At 43.9% G+C, this 25,676-nt stretch overlaps 1 protein-coding gene across 3 annotated transcripts in view; it reads left to right on the top strand.

The window, feature by feature from the left end:
- The first annotated feature begins 326 nt into the window (after positions 1-326).
- Positions 327-25,676, top strand: part of LOC147667170 (ensconsin-like) — a 652,025-nt gene continuing 626,675 nt past the window's right edge. For all 3 annotated transcript variants that reach the window (XM_086948874.1, XM_086948875.1, XM_086948876.1), the window contains exon 1: positions 327-346. The gene's annotated coding sequence lies outside the window, so the exon portion shown is untranslated. The remainder of the gene's footprint in view (positions 347-25,676) is intronic.

Here is a 25,676-nt window from a genome sequence, read left to right on the forward strand (position 1 = left end):
TGTGGGGGGGGTTTGTGTGTGTTGGGGGGGCTCTCTGTGGGTGTTGGTGTGTGTCATTTGCGAGAGATAAAGCTAGTGGCATTGTAAATGACAATGCCATTTATTTATGTTAAAAAAAAACATAAATAAAAATAATGTCAAGAGCAATGCCAATCGCTCTAACTTTAACAAAGGCAAAACCATTGCATTGTAAATGCTTGTTGTAATTGATACCTAGCCAGTAGTGTCGGAGCGATTGTAAGAGGGAAGTGTGTTGTTTTTCTAAACTGCAAACTGCTTTTCAATTCTCTCAACATTCACTATCTCCTATTTTCCTCCTTAGGTGCAGGGGCAACCTCCACGCCTCGTAAGTACAACAGCAATGTATCTAATTCGTCTTAAAGTATAATGTAAAGTATAATGTACTTTGAACAAACAATTCTGTATTTGGGTTTTATGTGTCTGGCGCTTGTGCCATTTATGGCGCACCTATTCTGTTATAGTATACTTACTTTAAGGAGCTTTGAGTCCGCATCTGTCAGTCACTGACTTTTTTTGCTTCATATCCCACTGGCTTGAGACATTTGCAAGCTCATCTTGAATGTACCATAAGGGTATTTTAGCCCCACTGTTTCTGTTGTCTGTTTAGGTGTGTCCTTCTGACAAAGCCAATAGGTCTCGCCTTTGCAAAAGCTATTAGCTTTGCCAATGTGTTTCAGGTGTGTTATACACAAGCGTGACTGCTCTTCAACATGGTTAAAAATTAGTGGCATAGAGGAGATTGGTGTGGAGGGTTGTAGAGTGGAATGGCAAAGAGTGGATTAGAGTGCTGTGGCACAGAGTGTTGTATATTGTAGTGGCATAGCGTGGAGTCACGTTGAGTGGCATACACTGGAGTGGCATAGAATAGAGTGGATTGGTTTAGAGAGTATTGGCTTAGAGTGTTGCAGAGTGTAGTGGCATAGAGTGCAGTGGTATAAAATTCAGCAGCGTTCAATGCAGTGGGGTAGATTAGAGTGGTGCATAGTAGAGTGGAGTGGCGTAGAGGGCAGTTGCATAGAGTGCAGGTAGAGCCCAGTGGTATGGAGTGCAGTGGCGTATAGTGGAGTAGTGCAGAGTGGCATAGAGTTCAGTGGCTGGAGTACAGTGTTGTAGATTGTCAGAGTGCGGTGGTGTAGAGTACCGTGATGCAGAGTATAGTGCAGTGACATAGAGCGCAGTTGTGTAGAGTGAATTGGCATAAAGGGCAGTGGTTAAGAGTAGAGTGCAGGGGCATAGTGAGGCGTAGAGTAGATTGCTTCAGAGTAGAGTGAAGTGGCTAATAGTGGAGTGGTGCAGGGTAGAGTGCAGTTGCGTACATTGGCATAGAGTGTGATGGCTTAGAGTAAAGTGGTGTAGAGTGCAATGGCATAAAGGGGTGTAGAGTGCAGTCTTGCTGAGTGGCATAAGATGGAGTTGTGCAGAGTAGATTAGTGTGGCCTTGACTGAAGTGGTGTAGAGTGCAGTTGCGAAGAATGCAGTAGCATAGAGTAGAGTTGTCCAGGGTAGAGTAGAGAGGCGTAGAGTGCAGCGGCATACAGTTGCGAGGTGCCGAGTGTATTGGTTAAAATGGAGTGGTGCAGAGTAGAGTGCAGTGGTGTGGAGCAGTGTGGAGTGGAGTAGCGCAGAGTGGAGTAATTATGGTGTGGTAGCACACTGTCATTACAGACAGCACATTTTAAAATGAAATGACCATTACATTTGAACAGAGACACAGTTTTACCAATACAACTATAAAGTGCACTGACCAAAATGTGAGGAAATGTTATCACCTAATGGAAAGATTTGTTTTCATCATATTCAAGCATTTGTTTCCAACAATCATTAGAATTAACAGTGTGCTTCATTTGTGTTCCTAATTCTGATATATTCTGAAATACTTACACAGTTAATACAAACGTTTTTTTTATTATTGTCCTCATTCACCTCAAATCCCATTGAACAAACACGCTGTCCTTACCATTACTCCGTGATCTGAGAAGAGTAGAAATTAAGTTGGAATCTCGTAGTGCCTTCAGCCTGTAGGTTCATTGACAGAAATGAATGTTGCTACCCCCAAAAAAGGGGGAGAGGTTACTCTTCGACTAGGCCTGCAAGAGCCTGATAGACTTCTTCGTTGGCAGATGTGCAGGGGTGCCCAACGTGGTCCAAAGAGTACCAAGGAGACATAATCCTAGAACCCGCTGTTCATAGATACATAGTTAGAACAAAAGCATACATCCCTATCATTCATATCCTAGCCCAGTTTAGCAACAAGTCCCAGAAATTCCGTCTTTTTACTACTGAAAGCTGTGGACAGGTCCATCTTAGATGTCTCATACATCGATGCCAACCAATCGGAGAGCATGGGAGGGGAAGGTTCAATCCAACGTTTGCATTTGCCTCCTAGCTAGAAAAATAGCGTAGAATAAAAAGGATCTAGCTGGTCCAGTGACTTGAATAGTAAGGTAAAAAATAATCAGGGCCAAGTCTATTTGAATTGGAGATCCCAAAATATACGCCAATGACTTCCAAACTCCGTCACAAAAGAGTACAATGGCAGGACAGTCTTTGACCATATGTATATCTGAGGCTTCAACCAGGCCGCACTTCCTACAGCTGACTGGGGCCCCGTTTCAAAATTTAGACGGCCTTAATGGAGAAAAATAGGCCTTATGTACTGTGAATATGTGGTTTCTCTTCAGCCAGGCAGGTTTTACTATACTAAAGAGAGTTTTAAATGAATTTTGCCACAATTGCTTGCACTGTTCATTTGGGAGATGTTCACTCCATATTTCAACTGCAAGTTTAAATTCACCATCCACGGCTTCCTCCATTGCCCAATACCAATGAGAGACCTCCCTCCTCACTACTGGCCTGGCTACTAACTGTTGTTCAAGAGTGTTGCCCCAGCCTATGCAATTTTTCTGGCTTTGCTGTGTTTGGACCCAGCTCTGCAACTGGATATACTTGAACTTTGAAAGGCCCACTCCCACTCTTTCTCTTAGTTGTTCTCTTGAAATGAGTGTACCCTCATAGACCAGATCTCCACATACCATCAAACCCGCTTCTCTAAGTGGTAAAGCAAGTCTATCCTGAAGACATTCTGGCATGCCTGGTGAGTCCCAGAGTGGTGCTAGACTTGAAAAGTACTTAAGGCCAACAAGGCCCTTTAGTCTAGACCATGCTCTAACCATTGCTTAGAGGACTTTAAGTTTAACCTTTTTGAAGAATTTTGGTTCCCCAAATTTAAACAAAGAGCCCTCCTTAGGTAGACTGGCCCCCCTTAACATAGCCAGGAACATGCCTCCTGCCCCAGTGCTTACAGACATTTTTAATAGCATTTTGGAATGTGAAAACTGAGAGGCCCAAGCATAATGCTGTGAGTCAGGTAGACCAAGACCACCTTTGTCTATCCGACACCTTAACTTCTTCCAGGCTATTCTGGTAGTTCTATATGCCCAAATAGGAGTTTACGAAGTGCTGAAGTTTATCAATAGCTGGTTTGGCAAAGTGTAGGGGAATTGAATTAAAGAGAAATGTTATTTTATGTAGCACCACCATCTAAACCAGATTCACCCTGAATGGTTAAAGGGAGATGGGCCAAAGATTTCATCTGTTTTTGTCACTCCCTTGACACTTGCGCTAAATTAACTTCTGCAATCTTGGCTATGTCCTGGTCAATTCAAGTTTCTGTCCACAGTTAATACAAATGTTGTTGTGTGCTAGAAAAAAAATCTTTCCTACCCCCATTTTCCAGCAAGATTGTCACACAAATTCTTTCACTTTGAAGTCCAAGAAAGAAAAGTAAACAAGAGGCCTCAGAAGACCATGCCTGACGTTTGACCTTAGTCTTTGAATGGACAACAAATGACATGATAAGAACAAGATTTATAGGCCTGTTTACAGAAAGGGAGCACTCAGAAGGATACTCTAAATAAGGTATGGGCAAGGGAAGGTATGAACTCAAGCTGGACACCCTAAGACAAATAAAGCCAGCACATGGAAAGCAAGAACATGTGAGTTACAAACCACAACGTCAGTGTCAATAAATGGGCAGAATGCATTCCTAGGTCTACTTTCTGAATGTCTCCAAAATGTCTTTAGCAAACCAGACAGCTGCTCTGTCTGGTAGGCTGTGACCTATGAAGGATTCCCCAGAAATAAAGGTTTCCTTTATTTTCTGTTGCATCCATTTTTCAAATGCTTTTATTCATTGTTCACTTCCTGGTGCTGTTATACCACTCACCAACTGATTATAAAGACGGCACACCATCTTGTAACAGTACACTCTTATAACTGTTTTAGCTTTCCAATATGGCTGATGTGCATTTAATCATTTGGCAAGCAACCCTTCAGCACTGGGAAGCAGGCATTGACATATTCTTTTTCCTGGAGCAAATGTTTTTGAAATGCTTTTATCGTAACTCATTCCCCACTACACACTTTAGCCTTGATAAAGCCAATAGATTTGGTGTTTGCACAGCGTTCGCCCACCCAGTAAGAATGTCAAACTTATTGGTGTGTCCAGTGGTTGTTTTTTTTATCTGTTTGTGTGTGAAACTGTTCCAGTACAGAATAAATTGATAGCCCTCAATAAATCTTGATCTTGTCGAAAGGTTGTGCAACATCATATTGACGTCTCCTGCTCTTTCAGTTATCCAATCACTAATTACCAAGAACAGGATGGTTCCAGCAAGCAAAATATTTCTTGGGCAGAATGGATGTTGCCTTTTTGTGAGTTCAGATATCTCAAGTACAAGTACTTTTAAGGCTCAGGCTGTAGCCTATTGTTAAATAAAGCACAAACGGGCATTGAATCACCTTTTCATCATGTATTTATTTATTTATTTATTTTGAAAGTTTTGTATAGCACGTACAAGATCCTTGCAGATATCAGAGCACACTACTCTGGAACCCAATGAGGATTAGTGTAGGGAGATATGAAGTTAGTTTAGGCAGTGGACATGTGAGTTTATTTGGATTGAAAAAGGTTAGTGGAGGGATAGAAGAGGGAAGAGTTTGCATTTATATAGCGCTTGCTACCCCTGATGAGGTGTTGAAGCGCTTTTCAGCGGGTAGTACGCTACTCCGGAACCCAAACAGTCTTAGTGGGAAATTAGCATAGAGAAATATGAAATTAATTTGAGAGATGGACATGCTAGTCTGTTAGTTGGATTGAAAAGAATAGTGGAGGGATAGACGAGGGAAGGGTCTAGAAAGTGTTTTGTTTGGCGCTCATAGCAGAAGTAGAAGGTTTGGGATGAGTAATGGGGAGGGGGAGGGGAGATCACCACCCCCTATTGAACCGCTTTGTTCGCCATAAGTTAGCAGGGTATACTCAGACGTGAGTCCCTTGCTCACTTTGCCACTGGATTCAAGCAAGCCTGGCTGAAGACGGCTGCAATGCCAGAAATCGGTCCTAGGAAGCTTGTTTCCGGTCCAGGGAAGACATGGCTTGGCAGTTCGGGCTGGACTGTTCCCATGAGGCACAGGGTCAGACTGATTTGCATATGGCCATGTCTGAACTGGGGTGGCAGAGTGGACTAAAGAAGGGTGATGGATTAAACCCAGATCTGTTGACTGGGTGTGAGTGTTTGATTGGTTCAGATGCTCCGTCCATCACCACCCCCTTTTGTACCGCTATATACATATTAAACATAGACTAATATAACCATAAGTAATATGTACATTTGTTAAGCGGAACTAATGAATAGCTATATTTTATAAACATAATTAATATACACTTTATACAAGGCAAAACACTATAGTCCAAATAAATGCTTATATACACCGGGATATGCTGTAAATTTATGTTTGAGTATGGTGGTTATGTGGGGAATAGCCTACTCTTGAGTAGTCTTCTAAAGAAAAGGTAGTTATCCATGGATCTTATGTTTGGGGTAAAGAGTTCCATAGTTTGACTGCTTGAACAGTGAAGGATGTGCCACCAATGGTCGTTTTCTTATATGGTTGGATCTTGAGGCAATGTACAAATCCAGAGCAAAGGTTCCTTTGTTGAATGCATTTGGTGATTTTATTCCTGATGATTAGCGGTCCTGTTCCATGTATTGCTTTGTGGGTGAAACAAAGCAGCTTGAATGGGGATCTACTGGCATCCGGTAACCAGTTTAGGGCCTTCGAGGCAGGGGAGATGTGGGCTTGTGGCTTATATGTAAGAGTAGTCTGGCATCAAGTTCTGAATAAGTTGTAGTCTTTTCATAGTTGTTAAGGACGATCTGTGGTAAAGGCTATTGGCGTAATGGAGTTTAGACAGAACAAGAGAGATAGTACCCTGGACTTTGTGTGGAAATCCCATGTGCGGGAAGATGTGTTGCATACTTTTTTTAGTACCGAAGCTTGAATCTTGCTAGTTGTCCACTTGGGCATTCATTGATAGCTTGGAGTCCATGGTAATTCCTAGGTTTCTTACTTCCTTTGATACTTTGGGCAGTGTTCCTAGATCGTCAGACCAGGAGGCGAAAAGGTCATAATTTATCCAATCCCCACATGTGAGTATATCCGTTTGTAAAGCATTCAATTTGAGATGGCTCCATGTCATCCACTGATCAACGGTTCTGAAGCAACAGAAAATTTGGGGAGTTTCCAATGTCTTTGGGGCTTTCCAGTTAAAAGGAGTATTTGTGTGTCATCTGGATAGTTATAGCATGTGAGGTGAAATTGATTGATCAGTGCCGGTAATGACTTTGTATAGATGTTGAAAAGCATCGGTGAAGTAAGAGCCTTGAGGAACTCCCTGCTTTTGTGAAGTATGGTTTGGACGAGAAAGGAGGGGTATGGATAACATTCGTTCTGTTTTGAAGGTAGGATGTGATCCAGTCGAGAGCCGTCCACTCTATGCGGGCTTCATAGAGTCTTTGTATGAGAGTGTCATGGTCCATCGGGTCAAAGGCAGCTGAGAGGTCCAAGAGTAGTAGTACATTAACCTCATTTCAGTCAACTGTGTTCTTAAGGTCATCCCAGATGCCAATGAGATCAGCTTCTGTGTCTATTTGTGGACGTAATCCTATTTAGAAGTCTGAAAGTATGGAATTATCTTCAATGAATTGTGACATCTGGGCGAATGCTGCTCTTTCTATCAGTTATCCCAGGAAAGGTCTGTTTGTAATCGGTCTGTAGTTACCAGGGTTAAGTGGGTCCAAGTTTGTTTTCTTTAGTAATGGGCGTCGGTATGATTTATTTCAAGATCTTCTGGAAATATTCCTGTAGTTAAGGAATTGTTGATGATTCTTCTTACTGGTGGGGCAGCAGCGGTTATTAGAAGAATTTTCTTGAAGGTTTGTGATGGACATTGGTCAGAAGGGCTAATTGGAGGCCTGCTTGCTGTGACCAGGTCCTTACATGTATTGTGTGATATTTGTTGGAAGGAATGCAGAAGCTGGGTTAGCCTACTCTTGGAGGTGTCTTTTTGGATAAAGATTGGTGCTGGTGGTTTTTCTTTGTCCAACATGTCTGCTTTGGTTGTGTAATGATTTGCCAGTTTGTCTGAATTCTCAAGTAATGGGATGAGCTCCTTCAAGGCAATTTGGCTTACAAACTTTTGTGATCATTTTATATAATTCTTTATTTGCACTTTCAACATTTTAAATTCTGTTTAAGTAGTATTTTTCTTAGCTTTTTTGGTTGCAGACTTGTACAATAGGTTAAGTTTCTGTAGGTGAAGTGTGTCTTGATTGGTGTTTGTTTTGAGCCAGGTACATTGCAGCTTTCTAATTTGCTGTCTTATCTCTTTTACCTCTGCATTTCTCCAAGGTGCCGGTGTTTTCTTATGTCCTTTTGTGTTGTTCTTAGTTGTATTAGGATATCAAAAGCTTCCAGTAGCCACTCATATACTTTTTGAATAGTTCTTTATTGGATGTTAGTTGCGTTTCTAAGTGTTCAAAATGAAGTTTGTTCCATGGTCGATAGTTGGATGCACGTAAGGTGATTTTAGATGTGTTGCTTTTTGATGTTTTATGTTAGAAAGCAAGCACATGGTAATCTGACCATGTGACTGGAGTAAATGTTTGAAAGGTAACTAGATCTGTATTTGCAAAAATTACATCTAAGGATGTGTCTGGTGATGTGTGTGGGATTGTGTATGATGTGATGTAGGTTCAGTGTGTCTAGGCCAGTGATGATTGATTTTTGGATGGGGCATTTTGGGTTTGTCAAACCAAATGTTTAGGTCACCAAGAATGCATAGGTCGGAGTGTAGTGTTATAAGAGTTGAAACTGTGTCTCGAAGTGTGTCTGGAAATGTTGAATTGCTAGATGGAGGTCTGTAAAGGAGCACAAAGTTACAGGAGGAAGATGGTGTAGGGTTGCATCTGGTGAAGAGGGCCACACAACCTTGTATGGAGACATCACCAGCTATATTGATATTTAATGGTTGTTTGAATACAACATCTATGTCACCTCCTCTTTTGCCTATATGATTTTGTGTAATAGTTTGATAGCCTAGAGGAATGGCTTCATGCAACACTGGAGCCATGTCATCTCCCAACCATGATTCAGTTATGCAGAGTAAGTCAGTTTGTGTGTCAGTGAGAAGGTGGTAGATGTGATGCTTTTTTTTAGAGTGATCAATCATTTATTAGTAGGCAGTTCAGAGACAGTGCTTTGGAGATGGTGTGACTTTGTTTTGTACAAGAGCAAGCAGTGTTTTCTGGGCTTGTAGCAGGTGTGTCCTTAGTGCTGGTGTTAGCTGTATGAGGTTAGCAATAGTGTATCTGTTTCATATTGTGTTCCTCATCCAGCAGACTAAGAAGGCATTTAGATATGTCTGTGTGTGTAGGGGATGGAGATGGTAGTTGACAGTGAGTTTGTGAGCTGTGTTGGTTTTGTAGAGTAGCCTTGTTGTGTAGTAGACATGGAGATATAAAGTTGTGAAGAATGGCATGTTACTTATTTTGTTTGTGTCTGTTTAGGGTGGAATGTGTACGAGTAAGGGGTGGTGGTGCAACATGTGGGTCATGTTGTAAGGTTCTAAATTGTCCAAAGGATGAGAGGCGGCTAATAGAGAGTTGCTGGGTTGCTGTATATGTGATTAGTGTGGGAGAAGAGAGAAAGCTTGGTAGTGAAGTCTGTTTAGGGTGTGTATTATTTGTGTAGTCAGGAAGGTGGGAGTGTGTGCATGTTTCTAGTTTGTGATGGAACGTATTAGGAGGTGTTGTGGGTCTGAGATTTTGTTGTGCTGGTGCTTGTTATGTTTTGTTTTTGAGGAGTAGGTAGAGGAGATGATGATGTATTTTAAAAGTATTTTTATGTATAGTATTGTTGGTCACTAGAAGCTGCAAGGTAAATGTGTTGTGAGCGAGGGGATGAACAAGAGTTAAGAGTGTTTGTCTTAAATGTAATTGATAATAGAGGTAATATGTGTGATGTAGTGGAGTGTAAGAGTTGTGCTGTGTTTTTCGATAAAATGAAGAGGAGGGTGTTGGAGGAAAAGATGGAAGGCTGAGTATAGGTTTATTTGTGACAGAAAGTGGGTTGTTAGGAGTAAATAGAGCCAGTAGTGTGTCTGGATGGGATATAGTTATGCATGGTGTAGAATTGGGTTGTTTTTGTGTTTGTGATGACTGGATTGGTTAGTGGTATAGGACAGAGTGGTGTATTGTGTGTGAGTGAAGGTGCAAATGTGTGGTAGTTGGAGTACAAGTGTGTAAAGGTGTGGTTGTGGGGTTTTGTAGTGGGTGCTGAGACATTGACATGTGTGTTGCGTTTGTTTGTAATAAATGAGTAGAGTATATTTACTGTGAGTGTGTTAATGTGGATGTGGATGTGGAAGGAGTAGGATGGGTTCTGGTGAATGGGAAAATGGGCAACATCTCTGGCCCTAGGCCTGACCAGGTCCCCACTACGCAGCTGCCCTTGTCCTCTCCACTCAAAGCATCGATGCCCGGGCAGAGACGCCTTGAATCCTGACATTAAATAGCCCTAGTGATCAGGTTACCCCTTCGGCAATGGTAACCCGAGCCCTAACAAATCACACCACTGACCCTAAGCCCTTGGACCAATAAGAGACCAGACACTCACAGCCAATCACAGCCCTACTCATAGCAGCCAATCCGAAACAAACACTAAGCGCTAGGTCCAGAAGAAACCCTAGGCACAGGAACCAATCAAAAACCTTAAACCTATCCGCCAATCTGAACACTAACCCTAATCCCTACATCCAATGAAATTAGTAACCCAGGGACCAATCAGAACCCTAGACCTATCAGCCAATCAGAACGCTAGCCCTAAGTCCTACGTCCAATAAAATCAGTAACCCTAGGGACCAATCAAAACCCTAGACCTATCAATCAATCGGAACACCAACCCTAAACCCACTAGAAAAGCCAGATACAGCAGCTAATCAGAGCACACATGTAATGTCCAATATCTAACTTATATAAGGAGCGTCTGACCTCAAGCACAGGCTGATGGCCAGTGTGCAGGGACAGCTGCTCCTGAAGTCAGAATCTCCTTGGATGCAGACAGCTCAATCCACACTTTTTATGTATTATTTTAGCCAGCAAGTAAAACCCAAATATAAATCTAAAACCACTAAAAATACAGTTTTTCGTGCACTTAAACAAATCACTTTTTCTATTCAAAAACGAGTGCTACATACACTTTCCAAACACAGTTTAAACCATAAAGCAGATTAAGCAGTCTCTTAAACACTCTGTACTTACCCTCTGAGGGTGTACTTTGCCTTTTTTTGTTTTAACTTTCAAAGACACAAGGGGGTAGCTCCAGCTGGCCAAAGCACAGTGCTGGGAAAACTAGGAGAGTCTGGTAGAAAAACCAGCAGTTTCAGTTCAGCTTTATTCGATTTTGTGTTTAAAATCATAAAAGCATACATTAAAAAGCACTCATGACAAAAGTTACATACACAAGACAGAATGACAAGAAAATAAAACATTGATCTATGCAACATGAATTAGTTCCTTTGTTTCATAGCAGGGTTCATTATTTTCTATACCCATGGCCAATGTGCATTGTTCCGGAGTGATTGAAGGCGGAAAAGCCATGGCCACAGAGTGCACTGGTATTTCTGCCCTTTGAGTGTGCGGACTCTGCCCATGGTTTAGGATGAGCGCCATAAACCATGCTTGGGTAAAAGTCTCGTAGGTCCCAGACGGATACGGGGCCAACACCTTCACGGGGGTACACAGTTCCCAGGTAGGGAACGACTAAGCAACTTCTACATTTTATTAAGACAAGATCACCATCAATATCTTTTTTTAGGTGGCCTAGCCAGCCCACCCTTCTAACCGACATGATGGTACTGTCCAAACCTAAGGGCAGGGGCCAGTTTTTAGTTAATCAGTGCGTGGCTTTGTTGAATAGGTCTTGTCCCTGCTCAGTTTTTCCACGTTTGAGCGCTGGGACTCCCGTAAGAACACACACAAATGGTGCAGCCTCCGGAGGTAGCTGTATGTGTGTTGTATTGATGGGCTCTACTCTTGTAGCAGTATGTTGTGAGGAGCCGGATTTATGGTTAACTTTAGGGGCATTAGGGGGTGGAAGAGTAGGGACTAGGAGGTGAGTTTGATTGTTAGTGCTTGAGTCAGGTGGATAGGAACAGATTCTTGTTACAGGATTATCAGTATGAATTTGGTTGGCCTTTATACATTTCTCTATTCCCAACAACCTGTCCTCTAGGGTGGAAATTTTGACGATCAAGGGTGAAATGAGTGAGCTGACCAATTCTTTGAAGTGGGACAAAAGGTCTGAATTGAAGGATAATACCATTTGGTCTATTTTTTCTTCCAGTTTTGATAAGGGGTTAGAAGCAGTGAGTGGGGGGCTAAAACACAGTTTTTGTTGTTTTGTTTTGTTCCCTGTGGGGTTCACCCCATCCCACTTCCTTCCAGATGAGGACTGGAGAAGAACTGTATCTGGTGTATTGACAATGGGTTGGGGAAGATATACCAGAGGGCAAGGAATTGGGGTTGACAAACTGGTTCTTTTAGCGGGGCAAGGTGAGGGAGTTTTATTTTCATTTCTGGAATCCACAGTGGCATACCTTGTTTTGCAGAGTGAATTTAACTCGTCCAACAGCGAGAGTTGTTGCGGTATACCATTCGTTGTGTCGGACTGTTGATTGGGGGATATGCTGGTCTTAGCAAGGTCTTTCTTTAAGGCGGTGGGCGGAGATGGCCTACATAGAACCTTTGACCCTGGATGCAAGCCTCTCCGACAGATGGAATTGTTGGTCAATCCCTTATGCGACATTGTTGGAGGTGAAGCTATAACTCGACCGCAAGAAATTGTTCCTTGCCGAAACGTCAGGGAAAGAAAGTTTTATAGTGTTTACCTTGGCAGTGTGATGTTGTCAAGGGGGGTGGCCCCGTCCTCCTCTGGCCTCTGAGGGCCACAGAGGGCCCGCCCTTTGCCCGGGCTTAGCCCGGCGCAGACCAGCTCTCCCTCTTATGCGCCTCCTGGCGCTGGAAGTATGGGCGTCGTTGACTTCCGCTGCTGTGCAGGCTGGGACTTGTGGTCTGTGGCCCTGGCCGCTCAGGCGTGTTGGTGCAGCAGCGGGAGGGAGACGAACAGACAGGCAGGACTGGCGAGCAAAGAAACCAAATGCAGCGTCCCTCGGGGAAAGTACAGCGGACCCCCTTTCTTTCTATTTACCCCCAGCAGTTTTAAAAGTGCAGATTGCACAGAAACAAGAAGTTCAATTTAAGAAGTCACGGATAGCAAAAACACAGCAGTTTTAAAGTATCAGGAATACACAGTACAAATCTATGTTCTTATAACCTTTGCTGTTGCTTAGTCACTGAGCTGTTTAGGGCACAGAGAGGCTGGTCTACAAGATGAAAGTAGAAAAACTAAATATTTTAATGTTCTTTTTTGTGAAAAAAAGCGACATTGAGCATCTTATTTTAAAAATTTAGAAAATAAAGCAGAATTTCAAAGATGTAGCCTTCAATCTGCCCGTGATGTCTGTGCATTTGGGGAGGTTTGAGGTAGCCCTGCTGCAGTGCATCTGGAAAGAAATACGTTGTCTGGTCTGCTAGATCATGTTTGCCTGCTACACCCACCCTTGTTTGTCTCTACTCAAGGCAGGGAGTAGGCAGAAGTGTCTTTTCACTTCGGTTGCCCCAGAATTCGATTTTTTTCCTTCGTCGCTGCACACCTTTCACCAAAAACTACCTCTTCCCTTCATTAACCCCCATGTTTAGGTCTCGTAGCGAAAACACAGCGCGGCAGCCTTGTGTCTCGCTAGAGATCTATTGTTACCGAGTGTGCTTCCCAGGAGACAGTGCCGGCCACGCGCATCGCCTTGGAGGCGATTTGAAACTGGAACGCGCGCTGTGGCCAGGCGCTGTCTCCTGGGAAGCTCAAGCACCACACACGCATGCGCATACACACAGACACACACACACAAGCGCCCATGCACGCACGCACGCACATACATACATACAGAGACCCCCCCTCACACATACACACACGCGCGCACACACACACAAGTGCACCGAGGCCCCCCCTCCCCCGCCGTCATCGTCGCACACATACATACACACACACACGAGCATACACACATGATAGAGCGCGCAGGTCACCCGGGTCACAAATTTACCAATTTTCACTTCGCGCACTGGGCCCCGACGCGAGTGACCAAGACTAAGTTTTGCAGTGAACCGGGTGATTTCTTGCACGCCACTATGAGTAATTTGGGGCGTGACTCTTACACCACTTACTATTCATGTACCTGACTTACCACAGGCACATTACTCCCAACGGACCAGGAGCTAGCAGTGGACGGAGACAGGTTTCCTAGGAAAGAAAATACTTTATAAACTAACAAATAGTTTCCACATAGTAATCTGCAAAATAACCACAGACACCTGATGGGGTTAAAAGTTTTATCTATGGATTTCAAAGTGAATATGTCAGAATGAGCAGAATACAAAATAAAACATCAAGCATTAGGATCACGATCAAAATATAACTATGAATTAAAGCAAGAACCATCTCAGACTGAGGAAGCACTATGGGATTTGAGCATTTAAGGAGCACGCTATTCAACACCAGTTTAGACTAGGGCGAGGGACATGAATAGAATCATAAAGAATAATTTTAAGCTAGGCTACTCAAGATATACTTATTAGATTCACTGCAACCAGGCTAAAGGGAAGGGAAAAACAGGAACATACTAATAAAATATGACAGTTTGATAAACTCCTACAGGAGGGGAAAAAGTGGAACAATTCTAATAAACAATTGCTTTAATTCGCATAACAAGTGATAAAGCAATATAACTGGCAAGAGTGCTTTATTAAGAAAAGGAGAGAAAGAAGAGAAAGACGCAACCCACAAGGTAATAATTACCTAATTTGGAATGAAGTCTAACCCTGGCCACGGGTCAGTTTGGAAGGACGGGGACAAGGACCCTCAGACAGGAATGGCAGAATGCGAGCAGGTACAGCTCACGGGCAGTCAGGACAGGATACCCCTCAGGATTTTGGGACAGGACTGGGCTCACCAAGGTACGACCAATACCCACAGCTTCGGAAGCAACGCCTGCGTTACCCCTCTCTGCAAGTAATCCGCCAGTAACCCCGATTGGGTTTTCGAATTCCCCCAGCAAAGTGCTTCGCCAGCACTTAAGACTATTTCCACCCCTAGGAGATTGTAGAAAATCTGGGCAGAGTGCTCCGCAGCACTCTAGATTGAGCACCTATAGAGTTCGTAGGGTCAGTGACAGGTCTGCTACTCGGACAAGTCGGACAAATTTTCTATAGAATACCGGGTCAGTTATACTGTTTTGGGGTCCCTCAGACCACCCACTAATGTTGCAAGTGACAGTTTCCCACATTATGATTGGTCAGGAGAGGCGATGCGGTCATTACCACCTCCTAGAATTCAACTTTCTCACCATCAGTATTAAAATTTTCCTACCCGCCCCTTGGGTTCACGTTCCCAAGCCTAGGAACACAGAATACAATACAAGAATATGAAATGTAGCAATAATGTTTCTTGCTCCAGGTAAGTTCTAGTCCCTTGCGAGGAGTTCTCAGGCGCATCAGTCTTCAGGAGCCAGCTGGCTTGTTTCAGCTTCTGCGCAGTAGAGTTTCTCCCCGGTCACATGATGATGCCCAGCAGAGCTTCAAGTATGGCTCCGCTCCCGATTTTCCCAGCCCCAGAGACGCGGTACATGAAAAGTAAGCGAGAACAAATTAGAATCATACATAAAAATGATCACACTGTATACCGTGATAGAATTAATACATCCCTTACTTTATAATATCTATTAATATTACAGTTTAGTGCGAAAGGACAGATAAGCTGAAGCAGCAGTAGCAAGCGTAGAGCGTGGTGAGAAACAAGCGGCCATGTTTGCAACAGTGCGCATGAGCACAGATTCCCTCCAGAATGCGAGTGCGTCACATCACATGGGTATGACCGACGCATGCGCAGACTGAATTTCAGCGAAGCGGCCATTTCTTTAGTGCAAGCTTTGTGAGGATGAAAAGGACACATAAGCAAGCCTCTGGGGAACACCCGTGTGTTGGGGAAAATGCTAAATACAAGACGGACAGTTGGATTAATATGATTATAATTTTAATGAGGTTCATGAGTGCGAGCAAGTCGCTTTACGTGCGAATCCTTGCTCCATCAATCCCCTCTTTGATGATATTTACTATCATCACTATATAAAGGAAACAGATGCCAACTTTCATTCTTCCATATCATTCATTTCTATCTCAACGAACTTATTGTTGATTTTTCTTTCGGCTTCTCTATGAGAGTGGTGATTCTTTACCCTTTTGTATATTTCATTCCTTAATTCTTCCAATTCTAATTCATCAATGTTCCTTTTCACCCCTCTCTTATTTGCAGTGAGCTTTCTTTTGCATTTTTGACACTTACAGCAGATGAATATGATCAGAACAACCACACCTATTCCGATTATTGGCATCAGTATTTTCCACAATATGTTTCTACCTAGGTTAGAAACCCAACTACCTATTGAGGAGAGACCTCCAGTCAGTCTCGTCCAGGCACTGTCAACCTCCAATGGTTTGAGCTCTTTTTCCAAATTAGATATATTTCTCACATACCTTTTAAGTTCGATACTTTTATCAGGTATGTAGGTGCAACAATGTTGCGCCTTCAGCATTCTACAGACTCCGCCCTCTTTTGCCAATAAGGTATCAAGAGCAAGGCGATTCTGCAAAACCATTGATCTGATCGCAACCATTTCAGTATTGACCAGCAGGAATCCAGCAGCAGTGTCAGTAGATAACCGATCCACTACTGTAGACAATTTGCAAATTCTGTGTGTGTTCAGAACTACCCCCATTCCAGGTATCAGTGCACTAAAAATATCACCTATGATTTCTCCTACACTTTCACGTTTGCTACGCACTAGGCCATTAGTATCTTCATCATTGCTTCCAGCAGCAGTATTCACATGGTATATTTTCGGAAAAACAATGCCAAAGTAGCAGCTTCCATACCAGTGATCCGGCAATTTGAAATAAGCCTTGTTCCCACATATATAATATATTCCGGGAAACACAGGTTCTGACCCATTTTTAAAACCCCAACCACCAATTACCTTATAATTATGCTCACACTCGCTGGAACCAATGAATACATTGTTATAATATTCTGTCCTTTCTCTATGAAGACAAAGTTTTCCTTTCCGTTCAAAGTCCAGCAATAAAGCAGGATTAGCTTCGCCTTGTGAGGTGTTATCCATGTGCTCAGCCCACCTAGGGATTCTATCTTTTTCATCATTTGCCTTTTTCTGAAACTTTTCCCTCCTTCTGTCTGCCATTTTAATAAACATCTTTTCCTGTTCTTGCAAAGAACAGGTCAGATTTTCTTGTCGTGCTTCATCTAAGTCTGTCACCTATTGTCAGGAAATATTCTCCCATATAACGGGTCACCTCGCTTTTAACATGTACGAGGTTCAAAGGTCCTCTAATAGGAAGTTCAGAAAACACTACATCAGCATTTGAATAGTAGTACTGCAAAGTGCTTCTATAAAATAAGCTAGCTAATATACTACAGGAAATTCCATAGGTTAGGGGCAAGTGGTGGTATGTCACACCTTCAGCTACAGATGTGGGTAGCTCCATGCAGACATAGCAGTCTTCTATTTCCATAGCCTCTACATAATGCACTAGCAAGTTAGCGAAAACATTTAAATGCGTCCTGTTTTTCATTTTGTGAAAGTGTAGTTCACCCTCATCTGATGCTTCTAAATTTTGTCGTGTCTGTCTTTGCCTAACTGAATTGTCAAGTCGTTCTAAACTTCGTGGTGTTTCTACAGTCCGTGTAACATCTGTGTCTAATACTTCAGGTTCAGTAGGGGACAGGTTAGGATTTTTACTTATCATAAAAGGTAAAAAGACTGTTAATCCTATCCACATCACTATTAGCATAGCTATACTACATAAGCATATTTTACAGCAAGTTTTACAACACCCAAATCTGGATCTCCCAGCTACGCTTGAATCAGACATTTTAGCTTACAGGTGGCTTTTGCAACCCCTCTTCTTTCCTTTACACCAAAGCTTTGCTCTGCTTTGTCTCAAGGAGGGTCTTCGTCCGAACTCCAATCAGTGATAGATTCTTCGTCACTTTTGCCACTGTGATTGGGCTCATCAATTTCTTCCAGCACCAGGTATGTCCATTCAGGGCTCCGCTACAGTTTATTCTGTCTCTTCACTCTGTTGCTTTTTCTCAGAAACTTGCCTCGGGCAGATTTTCTTTCACTTTCCGCCCTCTCACGGTCTTTCAGTTTCTCCTCGACTGTTTTTATTCGGAGTCTTAACCTTTTGACGTACCTGGGTGTACTTTTGCTTCTGTGACTTTCAGTGGTCGAGGATACTTGACCTTCCTCGTGCACTCTCTTAATCTTCTCTTTGTGCTTGACAGAGTCTATTTCCCTTCCTGTCTGACTAGTTCCAGGTCTTTCATCTATTTCTTCTGCCTGGTCCTCAAACTGGTCCTGTTCAGGTTCACTTTGTAGGTTTTCTTTACTTTTAGGTGAACTGGATTCTGATTCCTGAACACGTTCATCTATTTCTACCTGCCCTGGTTCATGCACTTCGTTCTCTTCACCGTCTTCCGCATGAACTTCGGCTCTTACCACTATCTGTCCCTTCCCAGACTCCGGAGTTTCAGGTGGAGTGTCGATGTCTTGATCTGTCCCTACTTGGCCTATTTCCTGATCAGGTGTGATGTGAGTCTCGCCGCCCTGACCTTCTTCTTCTATTTCTAGCTCACCTGGACTATCCCACTCACTGTCTAGGTAGGAGTATTTCCTGGTTCGTATTGGATCATGAACCGGGTCATCAGCAGGGTACCACTCAACGTCTCGACTTGTGCTCGGCAGCTCGATGTCAGCGAGATCCGGACTCTCTTCGGGAGTCACCTCAGCAGGGCTGCCTTCAGCTTCAGTCGCGTTTTCTCCTGTTACCCGCTTGGTGTGGCTGGCATGGATCCACTTCGGCACACCAGCACACTTTACAGCAGTAGTGGTGACAAGAATCACTTGTCTCGGCTTTCCCCACTTTGGTCCAAGGCAACTCTTCCGGGTGTGTTTCTTCAACACCACCCAATCGCCTGGTTGTAGCTTATGCGCTGGAGTCTTGGGCCATTCGTCTTCTGTCTCTCCAATCTTGTGGGAGATAGAACGCACTTGGTCACCCAGCTGCTTGCAGTATTCTAGTACCAAATCATCAGTATTGCTTAGCAGTTTGTGTCCAGGTACCCATGCTTGTCGCATCACTCTCCCCATTACCACCTCATGGGGGCTCAGGCCTGTTTTTCGATTTGGAATACTTCTCAGACTCATCAGCACAAGGGCAAAGCGTCTGTCCAGTTCATTTTGGTGGAATCACACATCTTCGCCAGCCTGGACTTTATCGTGCCATTTATCTGTTCAACCACCCCTGATGCCTCGGGATGGTAGGCACAGTGCAGTCTTTGCTTCATTTTAAAGGCCTTACAGAGCTCTTCTAAGACATTGTTGGCAAAATGCCCACCTTGGTCCGTTTCAATCGTCTCTGGGATCCCAAACCTAGGTATCAACTCCCTGAGCAACAGCTTGGCTGTAGTTAGGGCATCATTTTTCTTAGCTGGGTAAGCCTCCACCCACCGGGAGAACAGACAAACTATGACCAGGATATATCTATATCCCTTGCATTTGGGCATGGTTATAAAGTCTGCCTGCATTCTGACAAAGGGACCTACTGCCTTGCCGATGGTACTCTGTTCCACTACAGTCCTCTTTCCTGCATTGAATTGCTGACACACTAGGCACCTCTGGCAAAGCCTTTCCGCCTGGTTCCTGAACCTTGAATTACAGAATACCTTGTCAAACACACGGCACATGGCATCCCTTCCCATATGTGTTGGTTCATGTATCATTCGGACCATGGGATCTATCAGGCTGTCGGGCAGCACGGGCACTCCATTTTTGTCTACCACCACACCGTCATTCCTCATTCTGCATTCATTTTCACTCCATCTAGCTTTTTCTTCCCTGCCTGTTGACTGTTGTAAGTCTTTCAACTCATCCCACGTTGACACATTATCAAACAACATCAGTTGGCAGCTGTGTCCACCCCATAACCCAATTTGGAGGGACATTTGGTATCGGGCACAAAACTGTGCGATTTGGTCAGCGTAACGGTTCCCGGCTGTCACATCATCATCTCCTGATTTGTGAGCCGCACACTTGACCACAGCCAATTCTTTGGGCAATTGAATAGCTTCCAATAACTCTTGTACCACTTTTCCGTTTCTGATAGGGGTACCTGAGGAAGTCATGAATTCTCTTTGTAACCACAATTGGCCGAAGTCATGAACAACCCCGTAACAATACTGACTGTCAGTATAAACGGTTATCCTTTTGTTCTTACCCCTCCTACAGGCTCTTGTCATGGCTATGAGCTCGGCTACCTGGGCAGACTTCACTTCACTTAGGTAAGAGGCTTCTATGGTGTTTGTCAACATGACAACAGCATAGGCAGCACACAGACCACCACTCTCATGTCTCAAACATGAGCCGTCCACGAACATAGTATGCTCTCCATCAAGCAATGCTACTTCTCTGATGTCGGGACGGGGCTGAGTGCTGAACTCTGTTAGATCAATGCAATTATGTTCCATTTCACCCTCGTCGTCTACATCCAGAGGAACAGGCAACAGAGTGGCGGGGTTTAGGACATTGCACCGAGAAATAGTTACATTCTCAGCACCAATCAAAATTCTCTCATACTTAGTCAGCCGACTAGGCGTGAGATACTGGGTCTTGGTTCTTGTCAGTAAAATTACAACAGAGTGTGGAACATATACAGTGACAGGATGTCCCATGACAATATTCTCACTCTGCTCCAGGCTGACACAAGTGGCAGCTACTGCTTTCAGGCATCCGGGCAATCCAGCAGCCACTGGATCTAGAGTGGCTGAAGAATAGGCTACAGGACGCCTGACCAGCCCATGCTCCTGGGTCAGGACTGAGAGCGCACAATTTTCTCTGGTGTCACAGAATAGTTCAAAACGCTTGGAATAGTCTGGCATGCCTAATGCAGGTGCGGTACATAGACAATTTCGCAATGTTACCCATGCGGACATGCTTTCGCTGTCCCAACTGACTGGATCTTCCACTCCTTTCTTGGTCATCTTTATCAAGGGTTTGGCTAGATTTGCGAATCCCACAATCCACTGTCTGCAGTACCCCACAACTCCCAGAAACATCCTCACCTCTTTCTGAGTTCGGGGTAGGTCCATTGCTTTAATTATCTTGATCCTTTCTGTGGTGACCTTTCGGATCCCTTTCTCTATCTGGTGCCCCAGATATTTTACTGAGTTTTTACAGAACTGCAATTTGTCAGGGGATACTTTATGTCCTCCCTTTCCCAAGTGATTCAGCAAGGCAATGGTGTCAGTGACACAGTCATTTTGAGTTTTAGATGCCACTAGAAGGTCATCTATGTATTGTACCAAAACGGACTCTCCGGGCAGTATCAGGGTCTCAAGACATTTCTTTAATATCTGGTTGAAAATCGAAGGACTTTCAGTGTACCCCTGAGGGACGCGATTCCAGACATAGATATGGCTGTCAAATTCAAAACTAAAAAGGAACTTGCTTTCGGGATGCAATGGGATGGAGAAGAATGCATGGCACAGGTCAATGACAGTGAACCATTCTGCATTCCATGGAATCTGATACAAGATTACCGCAGGGTTGGGCACAATAGGACAGCAAGGCACAACAATTTGGTTTACCTTGCGCAGGTCCTGCACTACTCGGTACTTTCCACTAGGCTTTTTAATTCCAATGATTGGCGAATTGCAGGGACTGCTCATTACTTCCTCTATGATTTCTGCTTCGAGCAGTCGGGTAATTTCAGTTGCGACTCCTGCCTTTACTTCTGCACTCATTTTGTACTGTCTTGTTTTAGGATATACTGCATTTGTTTTAATTGCTATTTTAACTGGGTCCACGTTTGCCATTAAGCCTACATCTTTTCCCGAGAAGTCCCACACTTCAGGTACCACTCTTAACTGAAGCTCTTCAGGCAGGTCTTCAATAGACAACGTTTTAATGTCAGCATCAGGTCTTACTAACATTAGTTTGTACAAACCATCTTCATCGGGGGTCTGAACTTCGACACCTTTTGGTGAGCAAAAGTTGGTGCAATTCATTTTGCACAACAAATCGCGTCCTAACAGGTTCACAGGACTGGAATCACAGACCACAAATCTGTGCATTTCTTTAAAGTTTCCTATGGAGACTTCCATAGGCTCAGTTACTGGAGTACTTATTATCTGATTTGAGACACCCACTACTTGGATAGCTTCTCCCGAGAGGGGTAGGTTAGGAACATCCACTGTTCTCACAGTGGACCGGGTAGCACCAGTGTCCAACAGAAAGGTGATGTCTTTTCCCTCAACCTTCCCTTCAATGTATGGTCCAGTCTGGTCTACCGGTAAGGAGGCGCCAAGTACGCACTCCTTGTCCTCCCCCCTCAGGCCCCGTCAATCTTGTTCATCACAGAGGAAAGAATCATTTAACAGGTACTGTGGAATTGCTGCATTGCTTCCATTCTCTCCCTCCCATATTTCCGCCCTTTCATTCTGCTGGCCCTGGTTCTTGTAATTCTGTCTAGGAGCGCGAGGTACTGGAGGTAGCTTTACCTGTTGCTGGTTCTTTTTCGTCCCCTCTTTCTGCACCTGTGGATTTAAACCATTTATAGGGGCATTACCGGCCTGCAGGTGTGGACACTCGTCTCTCCAATGCCCTAACTGGCCGCACCCGTGGCATGGGAACTTCTTCATAGCTTCTTCCCGACTCATCTTTGCCCGGGGCTTCCCCCCTCCCCCAGCAGTGGCATTCTGAGCATTATTACTGGAATTCAATTTACTTAACTGTTTTTCTTGCTGTTCAGCCAATTTCACTTGTGCCCACATCACCTTTTCCTTGAGGGCTTTCTTCTTATTTTCGATTTCATCTTCGCAGTATTTTGCGTATTTCAGGACATCATCTATGGGCTTTCCCTGCCAACTTATTTTATTATCTCGAATCCATTGCGATATTTCAGGCCTTAATCCTAGTACAAATCTATAACTGAAATGGGTCATGTCTTTCATGTCCACATTATCGATACCACTGTAAGTTTTGAATACTTGCAGTAACCTTTCCTAAAAGGAATGGACAGTTTCATCCCGTTCTTGGGTGGTTCTATCTATTCAAGTCCAATCTGTCTCCTTTGCGGGCACCTTTTTCTTGAGGTATTGTATGACTTGCTCATACTTCCTCATTACTTCAGGTGCGGGAGCTCCTGTTTTCTCACCTCTTGGGTATTCTTCACTGGGCCAATCAATTTCAATTTTGCAGTCGGTCCACAAATCTACAGGGACCACAATGTCGAAAAATCCATCTAGGTCTTTCAGCAGACATTTCTGAACTTTTATGAAGCGTTCAACCTGCCTGTACCAGTCAACAGGTTTTTCCCGTAATTTCGGGAAGTCATTTGTAAATGACACAATATCCTGTCGGGACCAAGGGACATGGACATATTTTCCTCCCGGGACCTCTCTCATGGGACACAATTTTTCTGTCGGGGTTACTTCTTTTAACACGTACTCAGAAGTCTGAGACTTTGCCCTGCTGTCTTCCTTTTTCTTAGCCCATCGGGTTCTCCATTTTCCCACATCCCCCCATTTCTGCAAGAGTTTTAGCAATTCTCTTATCTGGATCTGTTTTCCTCCCGGATTCAAGCTCTCTAAGTCTTTGTCCGAAAAGTCTACTCTGTAGGGTTTCTGAAGGATTTTGGAGCGACTGACATCGATTCCCATTTCTGTGGCTGTGTCCATTAATCTTTCATGGAGCAATCTAGCATTTCGGGTAAGATTTTTACTGATGAACAGTAACTCTTCTTCACTGTATGAGTTTAAGCGCTCTAAACCTACGTTTCCAGCCATCATTTCTTCTATCTCTATCCTTAGTTTATAGATCTCCAACGGTCTGGATTGGGGAGTGGTCTCTTTCTCTAATTCTTTGGTCCATCTGTCTAATTCTTCTGGTGTTACTACTGTGGCACTCCTAACCCCAGATGCACCTTCAATCAAAACCTCTTTAGTCCTACCCTGACTTCTTGTCCCCGGCATGCTAGTTCTCGGTTCCCTAATGGGCATATCCATCAGGACCACAGATTCACATTCACTTTCTTGATCGTCATCTATGAATACTTCCTTTCTCGGGGGTGGAATGCTAGGAGTAGGCATTATTGGGGAGATAACAGGAGGACGAGGACTAGCCAGGTTATCCCTGTAAAGAGGAATAGCGGGCCCAATGGTTACTGGAATTGTCAGGGAATCTGGATGGGGATGTATCTGGGCTATGGTCCGGACTAAGTCGTCTCGCTGCTTAGCCAGGGCTTCCTTCTCTTGTTCTCGCAAAGCCTTTTCTGCTGATTTGTCATGCAATACTTGGGGAACTAAAGGAGGGTAAATACTTGGGGCAGTCGGGGTAGTCAATCGTGGAGGACCTTCCCCAAACGGCTGATAATTCGGGACTGTGGTTTTAGGTCTGCAAAACCCATCCCCTTCACTGGTCTTACTATCTGTACCTGTCCCATCTGTCTCACTATCCCTCCGACATCTAGGATATTTGGCAAACGGGTTTGGTGAACTTAAAGGCTCGGACTCTGCTACATAGGGAGGTGGGTTTTTCATCAACAAATCTTCTAGGTGCTCGTCTTCTGAGTCTCCTACAGGCATTAAGTGATGGGTTTTCTCTTTACTTTTTCCTTTCGTTTGTTCTAACACCCCCATCATTGGAAACAGTCCCTCTGTCATCATGCTTTGTCTCCACTGCTTCATTTTCTGCTCTTTAGTTTCCCTATGGACCCTCGGATACCATTTGCTCACTCCCTTGTCCATCCGGGGTCTATCTCTCTCCAGAGCCTCAATTTCCCACTCTTCTAAGGCTTCGTACTGGGTCAATCTGGGTCTGGGATGCAATTCATTCATGCGGGTCCTTAAGTTAAACAGGATCCTACCATTGAAGGTACCATCAATAGGAAATGCTAGGACTCCGTCATCTGCAGTATACTTTGCCCAATTCTCTAGCCATACACAGGTATGATACCCCTTTTCAAACATCATGAAGGAAGCAGGAGTATTTGGCGGAGGAATGATCACACCCTCTCTCGTTCTAATGGGCTTGTCTGTTTTAAAGAAATTCTTTACCTTGTCGACAAACGACATTTTCCTCTTTATTCCATACATCATGTGTGGTCTACCTCGTATAATCTGTTCCCTATAGAAGCCTGAGTTTTGAGGGTTAGGTAAGAACTCAGGATACCACATATGCCTTTCCAGGCTCGCTTCTAACTCAGCCTGATTAATTTTGTTTACTTTAGTACTTCCAATGCTAGCGCGACTTTTATTTTGTAGAGACCAATCAATACTGTGAATACAAAAAATCCTTGTCCAATGGGTGCGCGGCCTTTCGCGAGAGCAAGTCTCACGCTCCGGCACTCACCCCTCCCTTACAAATTCCTCTTCACTACACACCCGCTGTTCTAACCAATGCCAGCGCGGCGCGGAGTGACGTCAGAGCAGCTTTCCGACTGACTCCCTCCTTCACAAGGTAACGGAAATTTTTAACTTTTCCTAAAGTGCGAATGTAAAACTTAGTTACTAACACACAACGTCTGCCACCATGTCTGAGTGTACTAAAGAGACAGAAAAACTTCCTCTCACTGCAAGTAAACCACTTCTGTCTACTTTTCATTCACTCTGGATAGACTTCTTTGCCTAACCTCACACACGAGTAATATAGACCCCGTTATTCTTCCGACTCATCCACTTTTGTCAGGGATATGTACTGAGCCGGGATTTCACCAGCGGACTATTTTACTTACCAATCAAGCCTCGGAGACCCTATTACTCCTCGCGTATGTGACCCTTACTAGGTGATATCACAATGAAAGTTTTATAAAGGACTCGTAACTATCATTTATACCGATGCAACCAAAAGATCCTAATTAGTGCTTCCAGGTATTCTTAACCCTACACTAATGACTCTGAACAAGTGACTTTTTCCAGCCAAACGGATTCTACTCACCGTTGGCCATATACTTCCCCGGGGATTCGGACTACACTGAACACTTACAAACAGTTCTTAGTTAATACGACATGTAACA

This window comes from Lissotriton vulgaris, unplaced genomic scaffold (assembly GCF_964263255.1).
Source record: "Lissotriton vulgaris unplaced genomic scaffold, aLisVul1.2 SCAFFOLD_1069, whole genome shotgun sequence".
Classification (NCBI taxonomy): Eukaryota; Metazoa; Chordata; class Amphibia; order Caudata; family Salamandridae; genus Lissotriton; species Lissotriton vulgaris.